Source organism: Rhagoletis zephyria, unplaced genomic scaffold (assembly GCF_001687245.7).
Source record: "Rhagoletis zephyria isolate East Lansing unplaced genomic scaffold, Rhagoletis_zephyria_1.1 Rzeph_scaffold_00681, whole genome shotgun sequence".
In the NCBI taxonomy this organism is placed as follows: domain Eukaryota; kingdom Metazoa; phylum Arthropoda; class Insecta; order Diptera; family Tephritidae; genus Rhagoletis; species Rhagoletis zephyria.
In genome coordinates, this window is record NW_016157765.1 from 126,822 (window position 1) to 137,893 (window position 11,072).

The 11,072-nt window shown below is 35.0% G+C and overlaps 1 long non-coding RNA gene across 3 annotated transcripts; it reads right to left on the minus strand.

The window, feature by feature from the left end:
* Positions 1 to 7,068: 7,068 nt before the first annotated feature.
* LOC108361019 (uncharacterized) lies at positions 7,069 to 9,188 on the minus strand. Of its 3 annotated transcripts, none has more exons than XR_001847217.1 (7): positions 9,026 to 9,188; positions 8,712 to 8,899; positions 8,398 to 8,640; positions 8,185 to 8,331; positions 7,966 to 8,120; positions 7,763 to 7,910; positions 7,069 to 7,679 (listed from the first exon to the last, which is right to left on the minus strand). It is a non-coding gene; the product is annotated as an uncharacterized LOC108361019 (long non-coding RNA). The 3 variants fall into 3 exon arrangements; XR_001847215.1 differs by having other exon boundaries at positions 8,712 to 8,942; XR_001847216.1 differs by lacking the exon at positions 9,026 to 9,188 and having other exon boundaries at positions 8,712 to 9,024.
* Positions 9,189 to 11,072: the final 1,884 nt, after the last annotated feature.

Below are 11,072 nucleotides of genomic sequence, written 5' to 3' on the forward strand. Positions count from 1 at the left end.
GCGGTTACCAAGATATACACATGTAACCATAAGTGGGCGTGGCTACGCCCATTTTCCAAAATTTTATAATATTCTTATTTTTCGTCTAAAACTTGTAAATATAAATTTTGNGCTTTTTATATAGTTATGAAATGTGTATAAATATACTAATACTGTACATTAGAAATTATTACTTTGTTTAAAGCTACTAAAACACATCATGCCTGGAGTAAATCGAATCCTCAAGAGCGAGCATCATGGAGAGTACAACTTCGATTTTGAATTGGAGATGTTGTGCTTTGAAGACATGAAAAACCCTTATATATGTATTGAAGATGAAGATGAGGGTCCCCGGTTACAGGTTTTGGGCATCCCAGTCAGAGCAACCCATGCTTTTTTAACAAAAAATGGGATGAAGAGGATGACAATATCAAATTTTTAACAGTGGTTGGCGTTGAAATTGAGGAGTATATTATGGAGCAACACCAAAACCAACATGAATATAAAAGAAGGGGTTTAGATATTAAGACCAAGTTAAGGTATTATAGTAGAACAAATAGGGAAGCGATATATGATATAGAAGTTTATTCTAAATCACATAATAATATTGTATTTGAATATAACTTAACTGTTGAATTAGTATTTAGATATATGCCGCACTGCTTGCACTGGTCCAGAATCGGCATAAATATACTACTCTCTCTTGCAAGTTTTTTGGGTTATTATACACTTGTCCAGTAAACATTTGCAGGTTCCAGTACAAATTTGTACTGACTATTTGTTACTATACAAACCTATTGATTTTTCGCGTATACGTGCCCGCTGCGTTTCAGTGATCGTCGAAGGAGATTCCATTTATTTTACATTATTTTGATTAAAAAAAGTCCCGCTAATCTAACATCTATGTGATGCTGATAGAAATCAGGATCAATTTGTGATCAACTATGTTTGTTTTGTTTCATAATTACTTCAGGCAATTTTTATTGACCGGCAAATAAATATATTGCCCAAACAAATTTTCGGTTATGGTTAAAACAGTTCCAGTTTTTGTATTAAATTTGTTGTTTATTTTTTTTAGTAGGTTATTTAGCAGGCTTTCTTCTCCGTGCGAATTGATCGTGGTAGATACGGATCTGAATTAGCGACTGGAATACGGCTGTTTGTTGAAAGCATCCCTACAAGAATTGTGTGATGGAAACTAACACATTCTCATTTTCTTACTAACACATTTGCAAATTTTGCCTTGGTTAAAAAGAGACCACTAAATAAGGTCATAAGTTGGAGGAAGAGGGAAGATCACATGTACACAAATGTTTACATCACGTTTTGCATATTGCTCTTAAAAAGTTGATAGAAGTACTTGATTGAGATCTCCATCACCAGTGATTATCACATGATCAATCAAAGGACTATCACTGTTCTTGTAGGGACACAACTTCGAATTCGCGTAAATGTGCATTTACTTAGGGTTTACACCGGACATTACTGTTATGACAATAGCAATACATGCACAGATTTTCACTAATACATGCATACTTTTCCAATTGTCTCAATCACTGTCTTGATTACATTCAAGACAGTAAATCGGACAATGATTTGACGTATGCAGACAATAATTTTGATGTCTTGTGCAAGAAAGAAGAGAAATTTATAACAAAAGAACTAACATAACACAAGAGACGCTGTATGTATGTAACTTTGTCTANTCACTAATACATGCATACTTTTCCAATTGTCTCAATCACTGTCTTGATTACATTCAAGACAGTAAATCGGACAATGATTTGACGTATGCAGACAATAATTTTGATGTCTTGTGCAAGAAAGAAGAGAAATTTATAACAAAAGAACTAACATAACACAAGAGACGCTGTATGTATGTAACTTTGTCTATTCTTTATTATTTTTTAGTTTTTAGCTTAAATAGCTCGCGCGAAATGCGTATTATAATACAACGTTCACGTCCGACATTTTGTTCAAAACGCCTCGGAGACAATTATCAGCGTGTTTGACAACTAATACGTATTTCTTTGTTGTCTTAACAGCATTGTCTAACGTAATCGCGCCGTTAGTAAAAGCGATAGCATGCACGATCTTCGAAAATATTTGTTCGAAAGCGCTTTATGTCGCATTTTAAATGCAGTAAAAACGTTACATCAGATTATTGCCTTCAAAGACAGATATTTTTTATTTATTTAATAAGATATTAACTATAAAACAAATTAATTGTGCTGTTGCATGTTGCATGCATTATGAATATTTTAAATTACTTTTTATTTTTCATTTAATTAATGACAAACTTCCAATATTCAATGTGACCTTAAATATAAGTCAAATCGTCGCCTGGATAAAAGATTGTCATAAGCGTAATTTTGACGACTTTAAGTTCTAGATGCAGTTATATTTATTTTTAAACAAAATCTTTCGATTGGTGTTATCAGTTTTTGGATATCTCCTTTAGTTTCCGAGATATTGATAAACAATTTTTCGGTAATTTAGTACAAATTTAGTTAATAATGCAGTCATAGTAAACTAGTCAATATCTTTAAAGTGGCGTTATTCATTTTTGGATATCTTCATTAGTAGGGCTGCCATAATTGCTGGGCCTCAAACGGGGACACTCAGCCAAAAAAATCTCACTTCTTTCCAAAGGGATGCTCAGACTCTCCCTTTTTAACCAACTTCACAAAAAGGAAACGTTATCAATTCGACGGAAAATTTTCTTTTGTGTATCTTACCGCATAACTTTGGACCACGTTGACCGATTTCTATAATTTTTTTTTTAAAGGAAAGGTGTTACCTTACAGGTGGTCTCATGCTAATTTGGTTTAAACCAATCATTGGATCATGAAAAAATTAACGATAATCTTAAATTTGTATATGTGAATTGAAGTCGGTTTTTTTTTTTTCTTAAAAATTGCTTGTTTTAAATAATTTTTACATTTATAGTCTGGTTCAATTGCAGAGGAAAATTTAGTTGATGCCATGTTATAATACATACAAAAACGGAATTGCATAAACCATAATAAATAGATATCAAGTAAACATTTTCACTGAAGGAACGTACTATTTATATGCACAACGTATTTTATTATATATGTCATAAGAACATTTGTGCGTTTTAACGTATGTATATACAATACACCGAAAAAAAATACCCTTATTTTTTTATTTTAAAATCAAAAAATATTTAGAGGTCGCTCAAAGCGCTTACAGTTTTCTATGTATTTTATATGGGGAAAAAACTTTCGTAGAAATAGTATAGAATTCTTAACAATCAATATTTTTCGACCGGAAAACTTTCGTTCTCTGCAGCGGATTCCCGATAATAATACCCGATTGTTTATTTAACCATTTGATAGTAACTATAATTTATAGGTCCGCCAAAAATCCCAAAAAATGCAATGAGGGCACCAATAAAAAATCGTTAGTTTTAAAAACTGTTTAAATAAACAATCGGATACTATTATTGGAAGTCTTCTGAAGAGAACCAGAGTTTTTCGATCGAAAAATATTAAGGGTATTCATCAAACCTTATAAATGCATTGTAAAATGTATAAACTTATAATTGTGTAAACCTTATAATTGAACTGTCAAAATTTGTACGGAAACTCGTTTACACATTTCTGATAAATTTCTCCAGTGATTTCACTGAATAAACTGAAGCCAATGCAACTCTGTGGTAACTCTAGCTATGTTTTCTTTCAATTCAACAACAACGATATGACCCTGATAGAGATTTGTAATGCGATTCTGTAACTCTTAGCAATAAAAAAATTGTTAGGTTACTTAACAACTTTTGCCGTTTCCACTAACAATTGTATGATCCTCTTACTCTTACTTAACAGCGAAAAACAGCTGATTATTTCTTTTTTTTTTAAATGATTAAATGTGGCATCTCAGTCGAGAGAAATGTCAAATATGCGAAAAGCACAAAGAGGAATAAGAAAAAAAAAAACTTATTTCCTTCCCGCGGAAACGGAATTTTTGCGCATCAGCAAACGTATTGCAATTTCAAAAGGTAATATTTAATTATTTTAGTTTTTAATCGGAATTTACTGGAACTTCTTTAATTTCAGGATGTCTAGCCAAACAACAAAGAGGAGCCGTGCATCGGGGGAGCAGTTAAGCGCGATGCTTGACTTTCTTGGTGAAAACCCGAATGTTGCGAGCGGCAAATTCCAAAAGCTCCATGGCAAGTTGGAGAACACCAAGAAGTGGGCAGAGATAGCCGAGAAGTTAAACTCCATTGGAGGGGCAGTTAAATCTGTCGAGCAATGGCAAAATGTAAGTATAAGTGATGAAGTAGGGGCATTTTCGGAAATGCATTACTGCCAAACATCGCACCTCTTATGCCAATAATATTTTTGCTGAAACCAGACATTATATATTTAAATATAAAAAGAGGTGCTTTGCAGTAAGGCATTTCCGAAAACGGCCTACATCAAAGAATAGTAAAGTGTGAAAGTGTGTTTCTATTATTTTACAAAGGTCTGGCGCAACTTAAAAAGTCGAACATCAACGCGAGTTCGTTATCGCAAAAGGGAGCAAGCGTTGACGGGGAATTTACCGCTTCAACAGCCTCCCTTGAGCGAACTAGAAAAGCGGGTAATATCTCTAGTGGGAAGCAGCTATATGGAGGGGCAACCGGATGTGCAGGAGAATATTCCCATGGAAGAGGTAAGTTGAATTATATCGTATTAAATAAATGCTATTTTTAGAAACTGCAAGTGGCCTTGGGGGCGGCGGATGAAAACTTCCGCCTAGTCGTGGAGGAAGATGTAGACACCATCCTACTACCTCCATTAACGGTGTCAGAAGGCGATTCGGAGCTTCGGTGCGAAACTCCGAAAACTCCGACTCAGACACCGCGCAGGACCGCCAAGCGAAAACGGATGGAGGAATTGCCAACAAAGACCGTTTTTTTTAAATTGCGGAGGCACACGCCGAATCGGAAAGGGTATTTTTTTTAAATATTGTATTTTTATTGTATTATTAATAAAACCCTTATTTTCTTACTTGCTTGCTGAAAGTGCTGCTACCACAGAGCAAATGGCTACCGCCACTGCAACAATGGCAGAGGCCTTCACGGTGTTGGCTGAGGGGGTGAAAACTTGTGCCAATGCTTTCGCTGAGTTTACTCGTTCACTTTGCCCTCCCCAATAGATGTAAGTATTTTTTTGTGCATATTTATGAATATATTTTTATTAATAGCACAGGCCTGCGAAATTTAAATTTTTTCCCCCGCTCCAATAATTATGTTTTTTTTTAATATCTGGGTATGTTAAATTAAAATGCATCTTTGGTTATTTCTAGCACGTCGAGATTTTTTTATTGGTGACATGCATATTTTAGAATTTTTAGCAATTTACATGAAAAGCCAAAAACTCGTTAATTTAAAATTGAAGGTTTACTTAAAAACCGACAGTATTAGTTAAAAATAACCATAAATAGACTAAGTAAATCATCCAAAGTTATTTATTTTCGAAGTTAACGCTTGTATCAATTTTCTTAGACTTAACTTCGAAATTACATAAGTGTTTTTGATTTACTTAGTCTATTTATGGGTATTTTTAATTAAAACTGTCGGTTTTTAAGTAAACATTCAATTTTAAATTAATGTTAATTAATAAATTTTTGGCTTTTAATACAAATTGCTAAAAATTCTAAAATATGCGTGTCATCAATAAAAAAATCTCGACGTGCTAGAGAGAACCAAAGATGTATTTTAATTTAACATACCCAGATATTAATAAAATAACATAATTATTGGAGCGGGGGAAAAAATTTAAATTTCGCAGGCCTGTGTAATAGGTTAAGGTTATAATTAACTTGTTGTTGTAGTGCCTTTTCAATTTCTTGTTTTTTTTTAATGAATTCCGAATTGTTTACTAGTTATAAGTGTTGTTCCTTGAATATACGGGAATTTTTCGTTTAATAATCGCAATGTTTTTCATGCTATACATTTTTGTTATTTTTTTTTAATTATAGCTTATGTTTAAGTATTTTCAGAAACTTTTTATATGGGAAAATGCATAGGACAGCGAAAATTGTTATACAATGAAATTTTCACATTATTGTAATAAAATTAAATGGGCTATAAAAGAACATACAAGAATTTTTTTTAGAAGTTCTTATTAAAAAGGTTGCAGTTTTGATAATGAGTATGAAACTTGGATTTGTATAGTATTTGTTAAAATAAAAACCATACTTAATAACAAAAATTTATAGCATGAAAAATATTTCGAATATTTAAAAAAATCGCCGTATTAATTATTTATTAATGAATTATTTAATTTTGATTTATAAAAAATTAGCATTAGTAACCCATATAGTTTTTGCAATAAATAAAATGAAAACATAAAATTTACATATTTATTATTTATTTCATTAAAAACGGTTTCGAGCTCAATAAAAATTGTTGAACAAAAACAAACTTAAGGACGAGCACACCTAAAAGTTAAACATTCTAAAAATAGAATTATTAACAAAAACCAACAAAAAAAACAACCACATGATCAAGTGTAAATCGTAGCGGAATAGCTGCGCTTGATTGTGTTCGCTTAGCTAACGAAAAAGTGGGGAAAAAGCAACGATAATTTGCAAAGCTAACTTAGCACAGTACGTAGGCAACTGGCTGAGTCTGTGGGATCGTCGGTTCGAATCCTACTGAAAGAAGTCTGATGAGGAAATGTGGTGATTTCCGAAATAGCTATCACTTCTACCATTTTTTCAAAATTATTGTTGCTTTTCCACAATAAGTTTTTCATTAAAAACGGCCTCGAGCTCAATAAAAATTGTTGAAAATTATTATTTATAAATTAACATATAATTATTTATCAAAGAGGAATTAATAAAAACAGTTAATACTGGAGCTAAATAGTTTACTTTAATTTGAATAGTTTCTTTATCGGCCACAGAAATTCTCTAGTGAAACTGAAATACATACAATCAGTGTGAAATGTTAGTGTACACCTTGTTCTAATATAAAATTCACAATTATTTTCATGGAAATTTTTTCCATTAATTATTTAATAACCGTTGATTTTTAATACTTATTTTGCAGGGGGTGTTGTGCATTTTCTTCCATATAAAAATTTATTTTGATCATGATTGATAGTTGAATACAATTTTGTTGTGACTCAAAAGAACCATGTTATTACGTGTGTCAAGTTAGCACTAAATTTTCCGAAATAGTATAAGTTAACTTCGGCATTACTTTCGCTTTTTTTGTTGTTTTTTCTTTCCCCAACAAATTTACAGGAAAGAATTACAATTAATGCCGTATTTAACTTTTTAAATTTCGAAAAGTGTAGTAATAGTTGTTAAAATATCGCATTCCTATTATTTCGTGGACCACTGTAAGTAATATCGGGTAGACGATATGTCTTTACTTATTTGGTACTTATTTAATAAGAGTCAGGGTGCCGGTAATGTTGTGGTATGATACTTCTTTGTTATCAAACTGGTTCTTGAATTGACTTAATGCGCATTTGGAAGCCGTGCACTTCACTGATAATTACGATCAATACCCCGGAATGAGCTACTGTGACCCTTGCACGGCGCCCATCAGCCGTTCGTCGTCATTGGAACGCTTCAAAACTTCTTGGAATCGATGTAGTAAAGCAGTAACCGCCAAGCGCCCAGTGAAGACATTCGAATTCAATGACTCATTTACCCCCGCAGTTGTTACCAATAAACTTTTGCGATTGTTATTGTATATATACATATGTCATAAAATAATTTTCTTATAGTTGAAATGTAGCTAAATACAATAAAATACCTTTTGTATGAGATCCATACAATCGAGTATGCCATCGTTTAATGGCGTTAGCAATGAATCCGACAGAGACAACATTATATAGGGAACGGCATCAGTTTGCACGGGTATGCAGACCCCATTCCTCAGCACAAAGACAGATTAAATAAATCTGCAATAATTTTTTTTAGAAATTGAATTCACTGATATTTTATGGCTTACATCACCTTTGTTGTATGTGCTAGAAAATGGCTGGGAAAATTTGTATTAGCGATGTTAAAAATGCTTGACTAGGCACATAAAACTCCTCTTTGGCGTGGTTGTTTTTCGTTGTGATCTTTGTGCTTTCAATGCCGATATTTAGCCAAATATTATATGCAATCTACGTACAAGAAAGTAATAAGAGTTTTAAAAAGGTACTAAACTTCCCGCTAAACTCAACTCACCCTGCAAATTCCTCATCTTTGTTTCCGCTGTTTCCTCGTTAGTAAGTGACGCCAATTTGTCTGCATTGTCTTACATAATTTCTTGCAGCGATTCTTCACAGTTTTTACTCAAGGCAGCACCAACTGAAGACACATATCAGCGGCTCACTGAAATAAGGGTATATGTTTACACATCCCTTTGAAAATAATACCAAACAGAACAGGCAATTTTACCCATGGTGTTCATTTGCATTCCAATATTTCTTAAGCAGAGCAGCGAGTATTATGCCAACAGCATTGATGTAGTTTTGTATCTCTTTTTGTGGTGTCAATGAATAACCCTTCACAACAGCACCCACCACATTACCTGCTACTATTGAGGGCGCGATTGGCAAACTAAGTTGCAGGTGCATTGGGGAATTCATTGTAGAAACAGTCGGTGCTGAAAAAGCGCGTGCACTAATGTCCTCCAAGATTCTATAACACAAGTTTGTTTAAATGTTTTAAATTGAAAGCAAACAACTTTTGTATGACGAGTACGCACTTACATACATATATGCCACTGTATTGACGGTCTCCGTTTCCCAAATCATATTGAAAAGAAAACAAAGGAAAAGTGATCTTGCTCTAGGCCACATAATATGATTTATTGTCGTAGCCATTTGACATCGATGTCCAGTTACGATATTCTTCTTCGACTGATTTTTTAAGTAAATGCTTTTTCTCCAAAGGATGACTATTTTGCACGAAAAATTCATTTAAAACAGATGGAAAGCAAGCTAGCGAGGTCAAGTAGAGAATGTCGGAAGAAAGAGCGAAGCTTAAAATTTTTTAAAGGTACTTTAAAAAAATAAAAACTCACCAAGTCTAGTCATCTGCATAGAAAATGCCAGCGTTAGTATCAACACACCATTCATTACTCTCGCTCGATGCCACAGAACCAAGTAGTTTTTCGCTGAAATAACGAGACATTTGTCTCTGCATTTCACCTTAGCCCAGAGATCAGCCGGCACTCACAAATTCAATTGTTTGTTATGGGTTACTGCCATGAACCAAAAAGACAAGATCACGACAGCAGAAGAGTGGCCCGTTATAATCGCACTTATGAAAAAAGTAGGGCGATTTTGACATAAGCCGTTTGTTTACATTTGTTCGTTGTTTACAATTTGGTGGTGGCTTTTTACTGCAATTTTCTTAATTTTCGCTTGTGACAACGTGTGCACACATAAGGTAAAGAATAATTTAACACAACGACATGATTTATAGGAGAATTTGCATAATAAAAATGATTATTCATGCGTTCAACAATTACGCGTTTTTTTTTGTTCTCTTCGTTGTTTACTTCTTACAACAAAGATGGCGTCGAGATTTCAACAGCTAGAAAATAACTTTTTTCTTTCTTTCCTTAAGGCGTGATCTTGTGTCTTTCGTTCATGGGTTACTGTTCGCCGCACAAAATATAAATACTTAATTCTTAAGCGTATAGCGCACCCGGTAGCGTGCCATAAATTTCACCATCTGATAATTTTTCTAGAGCGTATGCAACACCAAAACTGCATGGAATGTCTGCCATTTTGCGATAGCTGTGTTCCCTCCAGACGGGTGTCGCTAATTGTCACTAGTTCCTCCGGTCTGTTCGCCTACTTTTTTTGGTTAGTAAAAGTTTACCAGCGGAGGCTAGTGATAGTTGGAGACAGCTGTCTGTAACTGCCGTCTTCACAGGATGGAATTTATAACTTGACACATCTGTTGGAATGTGGGGGCACAATACATATCAGGGCTTATATCTTGGCATCTATTGCGATAACTTGGTAATTTGACAGCTATGTTTCCCTTTGTACTAAAACATTCTGGCGGAAACATTATCGATATTCCGATATAGTATTTGTGCCAACCGGTAACTTTTATCCATGGTGAGACGGTGGGGAAAATTTGCTACGGTGTACAAATAAATAGAATCTGGCTGTGCCAAACGAAAAGGAAAAGTGAAAAACCACACAAACGCTCGTGCAGAAGCTCTATTTTGTGTGTTGCTAAAATTTTTTAATTTACATCTATTTTATAACTTGCAAGTAGCATACGTTCTTTTTTTACATTTATCAGATTCCATTTTGATTTTCACTTCTATCACTGCCAACAATATTCTGCCTTATCCTGAGTTTCACCCGATAATTGTTCATCCGCCGTAGTAAATACACGGAAACCAAAAGTGAAAAATGAACCGGTTCGGAACTGCACAACGGGGTTATGGTAACCCCAGACAGCCTCGAACATTCTTTTGACATTCCTCCTAGCACTGCGGCAAATTCCCGGTGGAAGAATAACGGAACCAGTCCAAATTACGCAGTGCCCGTTATTCTTCCAACGGGAATAACTAATTTCCCGCAGTGCAAAGGTATAAAAACCCGATGGCAACACCATAGCGACCATTTGCACATCAGTTTCAAAGAAAAGGAAAAGGAGAGTGCAGTCGTCGCGAGCGAGTGCAACCGCGTTAGTTTGTCAAGCGTTAGATGGGAAGCAGGTGTCCTAAAAGATAAGCAACATCTAGAAGGAACGCACGCAAAAAGGAAAAGCAACCACCAAACCAACCACAGCGTGTAAGAAAATACAGAACGCCAAAGCAACAGCGACACAGGCAAAGCAAGTAGGGCCACAACCACCACTGCCCTACTGGCCTGAGAAATAGCGCGGTTGGTGCGCACCCCATAGCCACTACCAGTGCTACAGTCAGTCGCAGTCTCACTCCACACACCGTAACCACAACCGCCACAGCAGTGGGTACCACGGAGCGCGACAGTAACAACGCGCTACGTTGGCGGCTATTGCAACCGCGCCAGCAACCACGCGCGAAGACCGCAACAACCGCTACAGCAGCGGGTTCGACAATGCGCTCAGCGCAACAACCG